Raw genomic sequence first — 20,484 nt, 5'->3', positions numbered from 1 at the left:
GAAATTTAATGTGTATTTCAAGCGAGTTTAGCTATAGGGTACAATTTGCCCGGGAAATTATTACCCTCTTTCGTGATAAGTCATTTTTTCCTGGTCAATTATTACCCTCTTTAGGAGAAATTTACTGTGTATTTCAAGCGAGTTTAGCTATAGGGTACAATTTGCCCGGGATATTATTACCCTCTTTCGTGAGAAGTCATTTTTTCCTGGTCAATTATTACCCTTTTTAGGAGAAATGTATACTGTAATTCTGTAGAGTTTAGCAAGAGGGTACTATTTCCCCGGGAAATTATTACCCTCTTTCGTGAGAAGTCATTTTTTCCTGGTCAATTATTACCCTCTTTAGGAGAAATTTACTGTGTAGTTCAAGCGAGTTTAGCTATAAAGTACAATTTGCCCGGGAAATTATTACCCTCTTTCGTGCGAAGTCATTTTTTCCTGGTCAATTATTACCCTCTTTAGGAGAAATTTACTGTGTAGTTCAAGCGAGTTTAGCTATAGGGTACAATTTGCCCGGGAAATTATTACTCTCTTTCGTGAGAAGTCATTTTTTCCTGGTCAATTATTACCCTTCTTAAGAGAAATGTATACTGTAATTCTATAAAGTTTAGCAAGAGGGTACTATTTGCCCGGGAAATTATTACCCTCTTTCGTGAGAAGTCATTTTTTCCTGGTCAATTGTTACCCTTTTTAGGAGAAATTTACTGTGTATTTCAAGCGAGTTTAGCTATAGGGTACAATTTGCCCGGGAAATTTTTACCCTCTTTCGTGAGAAGTCATTTTTTCCTGGTCAATTATTACCCTTCTTAAGAGAAATGTATACTGTAATTCTATAAAGTTTAGCAAGAGGGTACTATTTGCCCGGGAAATTATTACCCTCTTTCGTGAGATGTCATTTTTTCCTGGTCAGTTATTACCCTCTTTAGTAGAAATTTACTGTGTATTTCAAGCGAGTTTAGCTATAGGGTACAATTTGCCCGGGATATTATTACCCTCTTTCGTGAGAAGTCATTTTTTCCTGGTCAATTATTACCCTTTTTAGGAGAAATGTATACTGTAATTCTGTAGAGTTTAGCAAGAGGGTACTATTTGCCCGGGATATTATTACCCTCTTTCGTGAGAAGTCATTTTTTTCTGGTCAATTATTACCCTTTTTAGGAGAAATGTATACTGTTATTCTGTAGAGTTTAGCAAGAGGGTACTATTTGCCCGGGATTTTATTACCCTCTTTCGTGAGAAGTCATTTTTTCCTGGTCAATTATTACCCTCTTTAGGAGAAATTTACTGTGTAGTTCAAGCGAGTTTAGCTATAGGGTACAATTTGCCCGGGAAATTATTACCCTCTTTCGTGAGAAGTCATTTTTTCCTGGTCAATTATTACCCTTTTTAGGAGAAATGTATACTGTAATTCTATAGAGTTTAGCAAGAGGGTACTATTTGCCCGGGATATTATTACCCTCTTTCGTGATAAGTCATTTTTTCCTGGTCAATTATTACCCTCTTTAGGAGAAATTTACTGTGTAGTTCAAGCGAGTTTAGCTATAGGGTACAATTTGCCCGGGAAATTATTACCCTCTTTCGTGAGAAGTCATTTTTTCCTGGTCAGTTATTACCCTCTTTAGGAGAAATTTAATGTGTATTTCAAGCAAGTTTAGCTTTAGGGTAGAATTTGCCCGGGATATTATTACCCTCTTTCGTGAGAAGTCATTTTTTCCTGGTCAATTATAACCCTTTTTAGGAGAAATGTATACTGTAATTCTGTAGAATTTAATAAGAGGGTACTATTTGCCCGGGATATTATTACCCTCTTTCGTGAGAAGTCATTTTTTCCTGGTCAATTATTTCCCTTTTTAGGAGAAATGTATACTGTTATTCTGTAGAGTTTAGCAAGAGGGTACTATTTGCCCGGGATATTATTACCCTCTTTCGTGAGAAGTCATTTTTTCCTGGTCAATTATTACCCTCTTTAGGAGAAATTTAATGTGTAGTTCAAGCGAGTTTAGCTATAGGGTACAATTTGCCCGGGAAATTATTACCCTCTTTCGTGAGAAGTCATTTTTTCCTGGTCAATTATTACCCTTTTTAGGAGAAATGTATACTGTAATTCTATAGAGTTTAGCAAGAGGGTACTATTTGCCCGGGAAATTATTACCCTCTTTCGTGAGAAGTCATTTTTTCCTGGTCAATTATTACCCTCTTTAGGAGAAATTTAATGTGTAGTTCAAGCGAGTTTAGCTATAGGGTACAATTTGCCCGGGAAATTATTACCCTCTTTCGTGATAAGTCATTTTTTCCTGGTCAATTATTACCCTCTTTAGGAGAAATTTACTGTGTATTTCAAGCGAGTTTAGCTATAGGGTACAATTTGCCCGGGATATTATTACCCTCTTTCGTGAGAAGTCATTTTTTCCTGGTCAATTATTACCCTTTTTAGGAGAAATGTATACTGTAATTCTGTAGAGTTTAGCAAGAGGGTACTATTTGCCCGGGATATTATTACCCTCTTTCGTGCGAAGTCATTTTTTCCTGGTCAATTATTACCCTCTTTAGGAGAAATTTACTGTGTAGTTCAAGCGAGTTTAGCTATAGGGTACAATTTGCCCGGGAAATTATTACCCTCTTTCGTGAGAAGTCATTTTTTCCTGGTCAATTATTACCCTTCTTAAGAGAAATGTATACTGTAATTCTATAAAGTTTAGCAAGAGGGTACTATTTGCCCGGGAAATTATTACCCTCTTTCGTGAGAAGTCATTTTTTCCTGGTCAATTATTACCCTCTTTAGGAGAAATTTACTGTGTAGTTTAAGCGAGTTTAGCTATAGGGTACAATTTGCCCGGGATATTATTACCCTCTTACGTGAGAAGTCATTTTTTCCCGGTCAATTTTTACCCTCCTTTCAACAATATATTTGATTGACATGTAGGGTAATATTTTCACGATAATATTTGTACCCCTATTGTTGACGTCAAATTTTCCCGGGCAAATTTTACCCTCTAGGGTAATAATTTGCTAGGGTAAAAATTGCCCGTTACACCGGCAACGACCTACGAAAAATTTTCGTTTGGCTGCCGAAAAGAAATCAAGGATAAATGTGGAGCAGCCTAACAGTATAGCCACCTATTATAAATGAACTGAAGGAGTAGATTTACTGCATCAGCGTGGCATCGTACAGAACAAGACTAAGAAGCCAAAATGATACCGGCCAATATTTGCATATTTCGTACTTGTTTCACTTGTGAATTCTTGGTTATTCACAAAGAAGTTTCAATCCAAGGAATTAAACGATTCAAATTGTCAGTTTTAGAAGGCTGTTGTATTATTGACGAAGTACGAAACAGTTTTTCGACAAAGAAGTCATAAATCAAGCCCATTCAAGATGAGCGCAATGATCTCTATGATCATTGGCCGATAGGAAGCAAAACTGAAGGAAATGTCTTTATAATAAATGCTTACGAAAGTCTAAGTTCATAAGTCCCTTAGAGGAGTTCATCCTAAATATTTCCTTGCATATCACCAGTAAAATAATAACGTAATGGCAAGAATAAATAATATATACGAATTGAGAACAATCCTGTAATTTAAAACAGTATATTGAATACAAATTTTACTGTCGTTTTCTTTCTTTGTAATAATATATAAAAATATTAATGCTTTTTTCGTTGTGTTATTCAAAATTATATATATCAGCCTTTCGTTGTAAATACATTTTAAGAAAATACAGAATCATTATAAAACGAGTCCTAACGATTCAAGTGACTATCGTGCACAGCGTCCGATTTACCGGACGTTACGTAGCTATCCTATTATGATGTAACAAAATATATATGGACCAAATTGTTCATAGTGGTGATCTGGACGAAAAACAACAAAATAATCTGAAATAACATAGCTCATAAAATTTGTGAACTAATGGAATATTATTATTAATAATAATAATAATAATTTGTTTATTTGTACTTTACACAAAAGCAATTACAAATTATAAAGTTTATACATCATTTTAAAAGTATATGCAACCCAACTCCAAATATGAAACTAGCATGGTAACATGAAATAATACTATAAATCTTTTTTGCTTTTACATACGCTGTACATATTCTCTAATTTGTCATTTAGTAATTGAAAACACTTTCGCTTAAAGGACTTACATTCATACTGAAATAAATCCTATCCCATAGACTCAATTTTGTTACCTGCATCACATAATTTACACAGTTGTGGCTTTCTGTTCACATTTATTAACTTTCCAGGCTTATAAAAACAGGTCTACCTCTCAGATTTTGCCGAGACAACAACATTGTTATCTACTTAATAAGAATACGTTATCATCCTTGTTATCAATTAATTTTTAAAGATATAGTACTCGCTGTGAAAACATCCTATTTTCGAGTGACAATAATTTGATTTTTCTTAAAGTTCATCATAAGGAGCATAACAAGTTTGAATACCATATATTTTACACGCAGTATATCTCAATAACTTATTTTGATTTTTTTATATTTGCTATTTCCTACACTGATAAAATGAATCCAAAACAATTTATTCTTATTATCGTTTCGATCGAAGAAATGCATTATACAACGATAAAATAGTACCTTCATTTTTAAAATAACGACTTAATCTTTAATGAAACCTAGCATTATAAAAGCTTGGTTAGTTATTATCATATGATGTTTAAATTTCAAATTAATATCAAACCAAACACCTAAATGTCATATAATTTCCTTTCTTTCTAACGTCTGATTTCCAGTAATATATTCAAATATTGTTTTTATTAAGAGTAAAAGGCATTATATGGTATTTCGAAATATTCAACTAAAATTTATTTCTCCTCCACTCTTAAGCCTATTAACATCTGTTTGCAATTTAATATAATGACTTCCCGTGCGGATTCTTTTGTATAATTTGGTATCATCTGAAAATATTAAGCATAAACTATATTGAAACACTTTGGGTAGATCATTTATCATAATAAAAAAAGAATAAATAACCGAAATTCGATCCTTGAGGTACAGCAGAATACACTATGAATTCCTTAGATTTAATATTATTAATATTAACACATTTAATTCTTTCATTCAAGTATGAATGAAACAATTTGACCAATTCTTGCGATGTGATAAACGTTCTCAGTTTACTAAGAAGTATCCCATGATCAACCAAATCAACCATTTCAAATCTGTATATACTATATCTACTTGAGACGTTTTATTAAAAGAATCATTAATTACTTTATTTATAGACAGCAAATTTAAAACAATTTATCTATTGCGTCTGAAGCCATATTGAGAATCCGATAAATTACTAGATACATGATTAAATATATGTTTGTAAACGATTGCTTCGAATATTTTAGCAGAAGATGATATTAGATTTATTGGGCTGTGATCTTGTACCAAGCTTACCAGATTAATCTTAGGAACGGTCGAAACAGCTGATATTTTAAATTTCATAAGAAATTTACATTGAGTCAAAAGACAAGTTAAAGAAAGTGGTCAATGGTTTAATAAAATATTCTTTACAACCCTTAAAAATATAGGACGGTGTACTCTCATGGTCAAACACCTTTTACTTTTCATTGTGTGTAGTTCTTCTCCAATCTTAGCTTCGCTGATCTTGTCTAAAACCATTATATCTACAGTTGAAGAAATTTCAATAGAACATATTTCATGTAGATCTATATTATATGGATCGAACCTATAAACAGATTGAAAATGTGTAGCAAAAGCTTCACATTTTAACTTAATATCAATAACTTTTTCGTCGTTATAATCAAGGACAGATTAATTCATATAAACTTTTGAGCATCTTCTATTGTTTATGTAATTCCAAAATTCCTTAGGTTCATTAGCAATATCCGCTCCTATCTGATGATTATAATTTTGAAAAGCTATTTCAAAGCTACATTTAACTTGTTCCTAATATCTACAATATACATGCAATCAATGTAACGTTTAGATTTTTAAATTTACGTCTAATGTGATTTTTCTCGTAATTTTTCTTATTATTTCGACGGGAACCGGTCAAAACCCCCACAGCCAAAACCCCCACACTCAAGAAATGTCAAAACGCCCACACGATCGGTCATAACCCCCACACAAATGGACAAATCCTCCAAACGCACGAACGGTCAAAACCCCCACAGCCAAAACCCCCACACTCAAGAAATGTCAAAACGCCCACACGATCGGTCATAACCCCCACACAAATGGACAAATCTCCCAAATACACGAACGGTCATAACCCCCACAGCCAAAACCCCCACACTGGTAATCGGTCATAACCTCCAACGGTCATAACTCCCACACAAATGGACAAAACAGCCACACATAGCAACGGTCACAATCCCCACATAAATGGACAAAACCCCCACACAAATGGACAAAACTCCCACACAATCGGTCAAATCTCCCACACTCTGAAATGATCCTGATTGTATGTCTTGCCCTTGTACTTTTTAATAATATTTTTTTATTCCACTTAAACCGATGTTGCAACTATTCTTCTTGCACTGTTTTGTAATGACAGAAACACTAAAGTAGGCGTTGTAAAGAGCCGCAACAAAGACGTGCAATCACGGTATTTTCAGAGTGTGGGGGATTTGTCCGATTGTGTGGGGGTTTTGTCCATTTGTGTGGGGGTTTTGTCCATTTATGTGGAGTTTGTGACAATTGCTATGTGTGGGAGTTTTGTCCATTTGTGTGGGGGTTTTGACCGATCGTGTGGGCGTTTTGACATTTCTTGAGTGTGGGGGTTTTGACTGTGGAGGTTTTGACCGTTCGTGCGTTTGGAGGATTTGTCCATTTGTGTTGGTGTTATGACCGATCATGTGGGCGTTTTGACATTTCTTGAGTGTGGGGGTTTTGGCTGTGGGGGTTTTGACCGTTCGTGCGTTTGGAGGATTTGTCCATTTGTGTGGGGGTTATGACCGATCGTGTGGGCGTTTTGAGATTTCTTGAGTGTGGGGGTTTTGGCTGTGGGGTTTTGACCTAGACCCATTTCGACAGTGAACCAAAGCGGGTAGGAACGATTACTCTTAACCTTCTTGGTGCGCATTCATCAAGTACTTTGTACGATTCAAAATAAAAACAACTAGCACCTTCAGCTACATCATTAATTATGTACAAGGATTCCCAATTTTTCCTTAAGAAGGTGATGCAGCTTCGGAAAACCACATTTTTTAAAATTAGAAACTGCGTCACCAAGATCGTTATAAATTTTACAATGTTTTGATGTCTATCTTTTTGGTCAAAGCAAATGTCTGATTTGACAACTTCAATATTAGGTATGTTAGTTAATACTATATCTAAAATTCTACTGTTTACGTAACTAACAGTATTTAGTTGCAAAAAATTCGAAAAGCTCATTTTTTTGTAAAACATTAATTCCCAAACAATACAAAGTAACGAAATAATTACCATTCATATATTCTGTTAAGAGCCCAAGATTGAGATCACCGATAATGAGAACATTATGGGACAATGATAGTTCTTTGAAATTTCAATATTTCTAAAAATCTAAATAATACTCTTTTTTTACTATAGGGAGGGAAATATATTACACAAACGTATATAAAAGTTGAATTAGATAACTCAATCCGGACCCACAAATCTTCCTAGTTCGGTAATTGAAATTCATTTAATCTCTCTGAAGTATAATTATTGTTAACATCTATGAGCACACCACCCTAATCAAGGATTCTGCAATGTTCCAGATATTTATCCTTCCTAAAAACTTGACAATTGTCATCAAACAGTTCAGTACTAAATATTTCAGTTTGCAACCATGACTCAGTATTAGCAACAGAATAAAACTCATACATAGTTGAGCTCAGATAAAAATCATTAACTTTTTTTTAAACCGTTAACATTTTGGTAGAATATATCAAATGTGGTATTAACTACTGACATACTACTAGAATAATTTGTAATATCAATAAATAAATAGTGTTGTGGATTTTTTTGAAAAAGTATTCGAGCTCTTCTTACACTGCAGAAGAGTAAATATTTTCCCATAATGCTCTATAGATTCATTAAAAATACTATGTACCATTCATCATACTTATATAGATTTAAATAGTATAATACCATTAGAAATGTTGAAATCAATATTTCTAATGGTATTGTATGGTATAGTATTGTATAGTAGTATTATTAAATATTACTAGTTTGCTTATTGTTTTAAACATTACATCTTTCAATTCACTCCCCATTATATATTTAATTAAATATGTATATTTAATACACTCCTTAGACATAATTTTCGTTTACTTACTATCATTATCCAAGTATATTACTCGATTAACCTGCAAAGTGCTGTCTCCTTCATTGGTGAAATTAGGGAAACCATCTTCAGTTTTTATAATCATTAACGGACTACTTTCATTTTTTCCAATTATGATTTGGCTACTAGCACTAACCCAACAAAAATTGTGGTGAGTATTTCTCGCAGCGTTTTTTCCCTTTCATAAAACTTGCTTTTTTCTAGGGGACAAATTTACATTCACAAAAATTTTTTGATCCTCACTCACAGAAACTAAGTTATAGCTAACTAACCGCGTATTTCTTTTACTTAACCACCTATCCCTTACCAATCGCCCCTTGAACTGCACAATTATTGCTTTTCTCTTGCTTTTATTAGTACCATTTGCAATTCGGTGTACTTCATCTATACCTTGTTCTTCGCTGTTTAATCACAATTTCCCTGCCATGTCAATTACAATATATTCTTCATATTCTCACCAACACGCTCTTGGATTCCATGAATTTTTATGTTTTTTTTACCCCCGTATTGGTTAAGATCATTCACTTCTATAGCCTCATTTTTTAGCTGAGTTTGAAATGTAACATTTTCCGCTTTTAATTTCGTGATTTCCTTACCCCGCCTGACGTTTTCTCGAATCTCTCCTTCAAACGTTTTAAGTAACTCATCATATTGATTGGACCAGAAATGGACAGTTGATGCTAGTTGAGCAATCTGAACACACAACTCTTCAAGCTTTGTTCCAATATCTTTAATAATAATAGAATTACCAATCGTGTTGTAAGTAGTAAAATCATTAACACCCGTTAAAGCTACGGTACTCGCGGATAATGCTTCAGGGCTCATAGAATTTTCACTTACATAATTGCGTTTACACTCATTGCAGAAACATTCTCGTATATTAACTGTTTGTTTTATATCAATATACATTTCTACCGAAATATTAGAGCATGGCATGAGAAACAATTTATTACAAGTCTTATTTGAGCATTGTAATTCATCATTATAACGGTTAATTGTAGAATAACATCTCGTACAGGACGACATTATAGCTATGTTTAAAGCAGAATTCAGGATTCAAAATAGCGTACACTGAACGTAGTGAATGACTTGACTTTTAGGAACTGGCAATCTGCTTACTGGAACTAAGCACTGTCTTAATACAAAAGGAAACCGAACACTGCCTCAAATGTGCATTTTTTCTTACTTATAGAGATAGTTATGAAGATATATATATATCACTCTGCACAGTGGTTGTTAATATTGGAAAGAAACAAATGTTACTTACTATTAAATCTCTTATTCACTTTCGAGCACACTCCACTTCCCTAGCCAGGCCTCCAGCGCCCAAGAACCAGTCTAATCATAATGTTTGTTTACAGTTTGAAGTCACTAAGTTTTCAGTTATAGGGATCAATCAGCAGCTTTATATTGCAAACAAGAACTGTTGTTATCACCGGTAACAATTCATATTTACCTCACTATCTTCCATAACTGTTTTCCACTCAAACACAAATATCACAGGAATGTCTTCCTTTGCACATCCTTCCACTCCATAACGTCGACTTATTCTACCATCATTCTCATTCATTATCACCCTGTATAAAGGAAGGAGTAAATTTAATGACCTATTGAACATTGTACCAACTAGAAATGCTATTTTAACTAGCTCAAAACTTCTATGCCTTTCTGTGCTATTCAAATAAACGAAGGAATACATTTGAGTAGTCTATTTAGGTTTATACTAACTAGAAAAAGCGAAAAGGATCATTTTAATTAGATCAGAATTTAGGTATGCCTTGTCTGGAAAAGGTAGAGCGCATTCTTCACTGTTATTTCGAAGCAAAAATTTTCTAAGTCCAACTTCGGGTGTCTTCGAAAAAAGTAAACGAGATTCGAACCTCGAAGACAACCTTTGCAATCAGGAGAAAGTTTGCAAATGTGTTTTTGTTATTTTAATAAGACTTGTTATTAGTTGTATATAAAAGAGCAGCATTGATTGAAATACGTAATGAAACAATGTTTTGAAACTTTCTATTAATGTCAGCTCATTCTTGTTTATCATTTTTCTCTCCATACGTAATGGAACACTTAGATACGTAAACGAATCTTTCCATATGTAAAAGAATGTTGAAAATTTGACATAGAACATAAATCTCGTCATAGTACTAATATAAAACTAGAACGAAAACAGCGTTTGCAGTGGACATGAATGTCATAATGATCTAGAGAGCTGCTATAAATCGCTAGAAGCATACAACAAAGTGTGCTTGTGTTAGCTCAGTGGTAAACCGATGGGTTTCAAATTTTAAGGTTGTGAGTTCAATTACCATGTGAGTCAATGCTTTTTTATGAAATTCTATTTTACGAAATGCATGAAAATTTATATAAAATAATGAAATTAATATACATCAGTTTTGTATATATAATCATTGCAGAACATATTGATTATTATGTTAGAATAGAGCACGTTGGTATTCTATATGTTAATGCTAAATAAAATACCATAGCAATAAATAGGTTATATAGTGTATTTATTTGCAGCTATTTGGCATACCGAGGTTACTTCTTAATTTTCTCATACAGCACACGATTTACGCTTTCAGAAAGGTAAAGATGTCATGCGGATATAAACAGAAATTTTATACGAACTCGAATCTTGGTTACAGACACAAAACTCACGAACCACAAAACCATGTAAACAGGAAATATACGAACCTGATGTCATGTCTAAGAGACTTATTTGTACTTTACAATGAAGGCAGACTATTATTTCTTTCCAAAGGATTTCAGTTCAATAATCTTCAATACTTTTGTATATGGATGTGGTCTCTTTTTCTGCGCCGCCACTTTGATATATATATATATATATATATATATATATATATATATATATATATATATATATATATGTGTGTGTGTGTGTGTGTGTGTGTTCCATCATGTAAACAAACTTTTTACATGTAGTGTTTCCAGTCTAAAAAAGTACTCTCGGGATAAGCTATTGCGAGTTGGATGGGGATACATATAAAGTAAAAAGGACCGATATTAGTGTCTAATCCATAGTTCCCGTTGTTGCAGATATTAATAATTACAACTCCGATAGCGTTAAAGTCCAAATTCAACTCGCATCGTAAAGTTCCTTTGTCGTAAATCGTATAACGTACACGCTTTCGGCGTGTGAGACGAGGGTTCGGCTCCCAGCAAGAACTCAAATAGTTCGGATTCTACGTTAATTTGTTGGTTTACATCTCATACAGCCTCTCTGAATGGGGCGTTAAATTCAAAATCAACTAAATCGATTCAAACCCCATCGTTGTGACGTGCGATAAAGGATGAAAAATAAAATGTTTCAAGTGACTGAGGTTAGTGTCAAATCCTAGTTTGGGTTCGTCAAACTATTACAATTGCAATGGCATTTAATGCCACGTTTTGGTATGATCAACTATGTCACCTGGATTTTGAATTTGCAGGGAAAACATCGAAAGCGTTGCTCACAGAGTTCTATATATTTAAATGTATGAATAAGTGCATATTCCAGAGAAAGTCCAGAATGTTTGGAACAACTTTTACATACCACTTTCAATCTAAGAAAAAAATATTGTGGAAGTCAGATACCCCAAGGGATGGAATTTGGGAGGGGTGACATGTCAAATTAGTGCAAAATAATTGATTGTAGTGTGTTATTCATTGCTTTCTGGGTCGTTGAGATAAATAGTGAGGCACTGAATGGCATTATATCCAAATTCATCCTCATCTTGACAGGATGAGGGGCTCGGAGATATGACCAATAAAATGTAAAAACTTAATGAAATATTTGTCGAATTGATAGTTTTCTGGTTTCGCGAAGCGTTTCTAATAACTTTGGAATGTAGTTTGTTTCCATTTCAAGATGGGTTTTTAAATCATATCAATTTCTCACTTTAAGAAGAAATTACCATCTCAACTAGTATATGTATCAAGCCAGCCTTTGCAATCGAGAAAAAATTGCAGATGTATGTTTCGTCTTTAAATAATATACTACATGCTAAAATCAGAGATTGAGTGGGTCAGTGTGTCAAATTGGTCAAGATTTGTGAGTGGAAAAGTGGATCATACGTCAACAGGACCTGATCCACTGCGAAACACCACTCATCGTGACTCACACTGGTCCATTGACCCACCGACCCATTCTGCTCAGTGCCTCTTAGCATTTTCTGAACACTGGTAAGTGTGTCTACGTTTCATTTCCAAGATCTCCATTTTTCTTTATTTTTCATTTGGTTCTAATGAAAAAAGAAGTTGAGGCTCTTTTGGAAATGAAATGAAATCTTTCAGTTTTAGGTCCCACGATTATGTAGGTTAGGCCAAAGGAGAAGGTGATGATGAGAAGTAAATAAAATGATGGAATGATGAAAGTGGGAGGAAACGGTAGAACCCAAGACAAAACGCACTAGCACGGTGTTTGTCCACCACAAAGTCTACATGGTGCAAGCTGGTATCGAACCAGGAACCCCAGGCACCGGAGGCGAACGCTCTACCACTGAGACATCGCGGTGTCTCTTCTCTTCAGTACCATTTAACCAGAGATGGTGTGGGTCAATGAAAATTCGATCCACGATTCACATGACCCATTATCACTTACCACCCAAATGACCCATTGACCCACTGTGACACGCCACCCATCGTGACCCACTCTGACCCATCACAAATTATGAACCACTCTGAATCATTGTGAAAAACTCCGACCCACCAAAACTCATCGTCATCAAATCTGAGCCATTATTCACGTCCTCCTCTCTATTGACTAAAGAAGTTAGACTTGTAATAAAACAAGCCTGTGCAATTATCACATATCGTAGTTTGAATTCCTACTGTCAATCGCTCAAGCACCGCTCTGTTACATTAACGGTGGATCTGATCTTTACGATATACAATGGTAAAGTGTTTCTCATCTTCCGAATAAGATGAATTTAAATTTATCATATATAATTATTTCTTTGTTGGCTTACAGATACATTTCTGTAGAAAATAAGCAGAAATTTGAAAATCTCGAATCAAGATAAAGTAGGCCGACGTAAAAAAGATAACAAGTTTTCCATATAATTAAGCATTCCGCACTAATTTAAAAATGCAGATGTAATTAAACTTGGAATAGAAATTTTATGGCCATTTTTCTCACAACTTATGGCTTCATTCCCTTATGGCTAAACGCTCCATATGTTAAACTCCAACTTCAGCAATTATTAAAAAAGAGAGCAGTGGGTATAAAATGCGTAGAACTGTAGTTTTCATTTCTCAATTTATAACTCAACTAATATCAATCGTTTTCGATTATTTTTACAAATCAACCCACTACCAATATCCAATATTTAGAAAATGCCATACGCTCATAAAAGAAAACTAAACATGCAAGGAAACGTTCTGTGTATTTTTAATAAAGACTTAAATACTGAATTTCAGCTCTCTAAGTTAAACGGCTTGTGAGATATTCAATATTTCTCAACAATTCCGACCCCCACTCCCCCTAATTGTATGTATTATAATGAAAGTGGTACGTGTATGAGATCTTCCCAGTTGGGAATGGGGCCTGATCATATACCAAACATCATTTCATTTGGCTTTTTAATTTGACCATGATTATAACGCTGACATAGTTACTTTCAATTTCTGTACAATAATTTATATATTAAAGGTGATTCAAAATATTGTTTCCAGCGTTAGCTCCTCTAAAAGCTGACAGGCTGCATTTCAAAATCGAACTCCTATTGCTATTGCCACTCTTACAATTGTGACTATGAAAATTCAAAAGTGCCTGGAATTTTTTCATTAGAAACAAATGAAAAAGGAGAATAATGGAGATCTTGAAAGTATAACTTATACAAGCTCACCAGTGTTCAGAAGATGCTGTCTACAATATACTTAAGAGAATAGGTCGGTAGGTCAGTGTGAGTCACTTTGAGGGGTGTTTCGCACTAGGTCACGTCCTTTTGTCCCACGATCCACTGTCCCACCCACAAACCTTGACCCATTTCACCCACTTACCAACCGACCAATTGGCCCATTCCATCTTTGATTTTAACATGTCTTAGTTCATTTAAACACGAAATATACATCCACACAATTTTTAATCGATTGCGGAGGTTGGCTTAATATAATAGCTGAAATGGTCATTTCTTCCCACAGTGTGAAATTGATAAGATTAGAAAGCCCATCTTGAAGTAGGTACAAACTACCTTGCATAGTTAGTAGAAACGTTTTCTCAACCCCGAAAACTATGAATTCGACAAATATTCAGTAATGTTCGAGATTTTACCTTTAGCTCTCACAGACCATCATCGTGTGAAGATAGGAGTGAATTTGGATGTAAACTCCATTGGGAACATCACTATCTATCTCAACGACCGAGAAAATTATGGATAAAACATTAAGATCAGTCGTTTTAAATTATTTTTACATGCCACACCTCCCAACTTCCATAACTTCATACTACCACGATATTATCTTCTTAAAAGTAATATGTCCCCAAAGTTTAATAAAGGCTGTCCCAGACATTCCAGAGTTACGCTGGAGTATTCATTTATACAGAAACATTAAAATACTCAGAGCTGTGCGAGCAATACCTTCGATGCTGCCCCTGTAAATTCAATATTCAGCTATGTTCGTTCAGAAGTGTTGCTATTTATCTCGGTGGTAACGAAACTATGAGCTCCACACTAATAAGAGTCGTTTTGAATCGCTGTATATTTTAGTCTCTTACACTCTCCTTATTAGATGTGCTAGAAGAGCTTACTCCTACTGGAAGTTGAACTTAAACTTAAAGGTCATCACAACTGCTCCCAGTGAACTTGGGGACCCCGAAATATATGGATTCGACACTAACCTTTGTCATTTTCAATTATTTCTACATTTTACAATTTCACACACCGTTTCTGTTTTTTAATGGGGGCTTAACTTCCATGGCATCTGGAGTGCAACTCTTTATCTAAGCGAACCCAAAATTAAGGATTCGACACTAATATCAGTTTTTATAATTTTGGTGTCAAACCCTTTCATTTCCCCTGGATAGCAAATGGATACTTACACTGCTAGGACTAAATTTGGTCTTAAATGGTATTAAAACTTCTATCAATTAATTTAGCGACCAGTGCTGTATTTAGATGCTCGGCATCCCTATGCACTTTTGTTCTCGGTGTCTCTCAATAACTACATATTTCTCCGTCCCTTCATCGCTTACTTAAAAGTATTAAATCTAATTCGAATATGCTTCATTAGTGAATTTATTGCAGTTAAATACCAATCAGTAGATGATACAGGTACAACTACACAAAAAAATAACAAATGGGAAAATGTTCTGAATTATTTTTAGAAACATATTAGAACAGTAAAGGAGGATTGTTCATGAAATAGTATATTTGCTCTTAATTTTTAACTTATTTTTTAACTTTTATTCGACTTTTAACTTTGCACTCTTCAAATATTTTCCCCTCTAGGCACGGGCTTAGTTGAACTAATGGCAAATGCAGCACTGTTAGCGGTGCTGAAAATTTACGATTCGATTCTATTATCGGTTGATTTCTATATTTTTACGTCGCTACGTAATCACCTTGGGTGATAATGGTAGCTTAATTGGAATTGAATTGAAAGTGCAATTATTTACCTAAGCTACCACGAAACTATGGATTCGTTACTGATATCGATCCTTTTCTAGCATTTTTGATATGTATACCGACAGTATTCGTTTGCAGATTGTAAGAAATATGATTAAAATTGTTCTAGACATATCAGAGTTATCTTGGAACACTCACATATATCCATTTGTATATATATAAATACATATATAAATACAGAGTGAGCGACCGAGCGAGAGAACGACCCAAGGAATCACCACTTCCACATTGCAAAGGTTTATATCAGTCATTGAATTGAAAATCTATGTAAAGACTTTTTGCTGTGGCATGCTTCACAATTCCAGTCTTCTCAAGTGATCTATGGGGTTCATGATATTCGTGCGAATGTTCCGACATTGGATTCTATGTTTATACCCTCCTCTCGTGCCTCCGATAACTTTTCATGAACATAAATGACATGCTGTAATATGTATGCTGAGAGGTAACGTCTATATGCCAAATAGTTTCAAATAAATACGATATATAACATATTTGTTGCTATGATATTGTTTTCTTAATTTGTTTTTAACATTCTCATATATAATACCGACGTACTGTGTACATCTACAGCTATGATGTTACATTTTAAACATAATATTTACTATCTTCAGGATTAATTGTTATATATAGATATAGATATAGATATAACTGATGAATTTTAACGTAATTATTTTATATGATTTTTAGGCATTGCTGAAAATAGAATTCATAAATAAAGCATTGAACCAAACGGGAATCGAACTCACAACCTTATGGTTGGAAATCCAACAGTTTACCAATTAGGTACACAAGAACACTTCAGTGGATGCCCTAGCAAAGTTTAGCGGCTCTCTAAATAATTATGACATTCATATCCACAACAAACGCTTTTTTGTTCTACTTTGACTTTTATTCTAGTACTATGACGAGATTTATGTTCTATGTTTTAATTTTGAGCATTCTTTTACATACGGAAAGATTCGTTTACGTATCTAAATATTCAATTACATATGGAGAGCTAAATGACAAACAAGAGTGTGCTGATATTAATACACAGTTTCGGAAAATTGTATCATTAAGTATTTCAATCAATGTTGCTTTTTATAGAATTGATAACAAGTCTTATTATATTTAAAAGAAGAAAAACAAATCTTCAAAATTTTATCCTGATTGCGAAGGCTGGCTTCGAGGTTCGAACCTGGTTTACTTTTCTCGGAAGATACCCCAACTTAGACTTAAAAAAATCTTCAAAACATGAATGAAGAATGCGCTCAACCTTTTTGAGAGAAGGTGTATCTTTGTACTACTCCAATAACCGACAGAATTGAAGATCCATTATAAGTAACTGAAAATTTTATACCATCTTGTACTATTTAAATAAACGAAGGAAAAATTTGAGCGGCCTATATAATTTGTACCAAAGAGAAAAATGAACATCCACTTTTACTGGCTCAGAATTTATGTACTTATTATATAAGTCCAATAAACGAAAGAATAAATTTAGGTCTTCTACTTTTTATACTGACGTGAAATGCCATCTTTAACTGACTGAGAATTTTATACCTTTTGCACTATTTAAAGAAACGAAAAGTTAAATTTGAGTAACCTCTTCAATTTTGTACCAACGAGAAATGCCATTTTAATAAACTAAGGATTTCTGTACCTTTTGTGCCTTTCAAATAAACGAAAAAATAAATTTAGATGGAGTGTTTAGTTTTGCAGCAACCAGAAAAAGTGACAAATGAATAAAATTTGGATGAACTATTTCCTTTTGAACCAACTGTAAAAAGTGAAGAATTGATAAAAATTTGAGCACACAATTTCTTTTTGAACCAACTGGAAAAATCGAAGATCAATTATATAATTTTGTACTACTCAAGCAAACGAAGAAATAAACTTAAGTTGGCTATTTAATTTTGTACCAACCAGAAAAAAAGGAAGACGCTCCATTTTAATTATCTCAGAATTTTGTATTATTTTATACTATTCAAATAAACGAAGTAATATATTTCAGTGGAATGTTTTGTGTGTCAACGGTAAAAGGAATCATTTTTAAAAACTCCGGATTTTATACGTTTATGTGGGATTCAAATACACGGAGTATATGTGAGTCTCCTATTTAGTTATGGTGCTAGATTGTGCATTATTTTGTATATTTTTGTGTCACCTAGAGAAGGGATCATTTTAAAGTTTTGCAGACCAATGTTTGTAATAAAAATATGTATATACAAGAATAATTAAACTGTAAGTACTTTCGACATTTTATAGTATGTTTACACAAGAAGAGCCATATTAGAATGTTTGTGCACTTTTTATGCCATTTAAAATAAACGAAGAATGTTCATTAAGTTATGGTACTACATTTTTAAATTTGAATCTTTTGTGCAAACAGAAAAAATATTCCGTTTAAACAAGCAACTCATTATTGTGATACTTTGTGTGTGGTAAACTCTTGGTCCATAGACCAAAATACAAAACCAGTTGCATTGCTAAATAAATTTTAATTGCCTCTTCCGTCACTAAGTAAGGCTCATAGTTACATGGTTAATGAACGCAAGTTTAGCGAATTAATTCCAAAGTTTCTTGGTCACTAACTAAATATTTGAAAATAAGATTTTAAAAAATGGTTACGGACGAAAAATATTCAAGTAGAAGAGAGTAAGGTCCTACATTTAATTTTAACTTATTTCTGAAAGACAGACTCCATTGCTATTCGCGTCACTAAGGGATGAAGACATACTAAAGAAAACTAAACAAGGACAAAGAATTAAGAAGATAGTAGCAAAAAGAAGCTACAGCATGCTTGGCCATTTTTGGATGACCTTGCTGATAGAGGAAAAGGGAGAAGGAAATTCAGGATAAAATAATTAGATGTAATTACGAAGAAGATATATGTCAAAGTGAAAATCAGCTCTCCAAAGAGAAAAATGTTCCAAAGTTTCATGTTGTAAACCATCTATAAAAACGAATTATTAGATGTGAACAGTTTTATTGAGTTCCCAAATCTATTATTCTCTGTATTGCTTCAATTGTTTAAGATTCTCAACATTAATACACTTTAAATAAAGTAAAAACGAAACGTTACGAATGCTTTACCTAAGTAGATGTATCTGCATTCATGGACCATTTTTGACATTGAGAGTACTTACAGTTTAATTATACTATTACATACATTGAGAACTCTAAGTACCTAAAATGTAAGGTAATACTCTCGTTGAAGTGATAATTATTTTAATTCTCTATGCACTCTCGTTGAAGTAATAAATGTTTTAAATGAAGTACAAGTGTTTAGCCGTAATTAAACATTACTTATTTTTGCTTTTTTTCTGCTACTTTACTGATATGTAATTACGGATGCTTATGATAATGCTGCATCGGAATGTAGTCTCATTACTTCAGTGTTGTTCTTTTGTATACGTAACATTGAGCATACTTACTTTTTGTACTAGTAGTCTCATTGCTATGTTACTTTTTGTATGTATGAACCCTTGAAGATGAAAACTGTCTTTATGAGTATTTAATTTAGCATTTCACGTATGTAATTTCATTGTCTGACTGTAACTGAGGTATGACACTGCTGTAATGTACCCTTTATTTGAATCGAAGTTGTGGAATTACGTTAGTAACTATGGAATCCTTGACAAAATTGTATAGGTAAAGCTAAGTTACTTTCATATAACCCTTTCCAGATGGGCCGCGAGGTAAACCTTCTTCTCTGAGAGTGATGAATTTCCAGGTACAAACATCATCGGCTTAACAGCTTCGTAGTCTCTTATATTTTTATACGAAATTCATTTGTATGCTGCAAATACTAATTATTCTTCTCTGTATTTGTTTGGTAGAAGTTATCGTATTTTGTAAGATCTTTAAGTAATTACACAATTATTTTGTGCTTTGTTGAGCTTTTTCACAATATACTTTTCATGAAGAATCAATTCGATTTGTACATATTCATAGAATATGATTTTTTAAAATCATATAAATGTTCTTATGTTACCGTATCTTTAAGATTTTAATAAATATAACGTTTTCCAAGTTACATTTTTAATTATACAGAAATTATATTGTTTGAAAGGAAAAACGAATTACATACGTAGTTATCCATAAAATGAGCCTTATCTTGAATAATATACGTTTGTTAAGTATATAAAACTAACAAACTCTATGGTCTATGGAACCCGGAGGTTCAATGGCGCGTTCACAAATGCTCTCCACTGACTTCTATCCTTAGCCAACTGCACCCAGTTTTTACTCTGTATTCCAATCTCACGAGATCCATCTTAATATTGTAGTTCCTCGTTATGAAGTTTCCGCCATTCCCCATCACCGTTCCTCTTGGGACCGAGTATTCGTCTCAGGATCTTGTTCTCAAATACTTTCAGTCTATGTTCTTCCCTCAGAGTAAGTGACCATGTTTGGCAACCATACAGAACAACTGGCATGATTATCGTGTTTTATATTTTAAGCTTTAAATTTCTTGACAAAATTCGTGACGACAAGATATGTTGAACCGAATAATTTATACGAATTCCCTGCTTTTAGTCGACGTTTAATTTCTTCGTATGATTTTCCTCTGTAATATTGATCCTAGATA

This window comes from Thermobia domestica, chromosome 4, assembly GCF_964235325.1.
Source record: "Thermobia domestica chromosome 4, izTheDome1.hap1.1, whole genome shotgun sequence".
In the NCBI taxonomy this organism is placed as follows: Eukaryota; Metazoa; Arthropoda; class Insecta; order Zygentoma; family Lepismatidae; genus Thermobia; species Thermobia domestica.
This window is presented reverse-complemented; position numbering follows the sequence as displayed.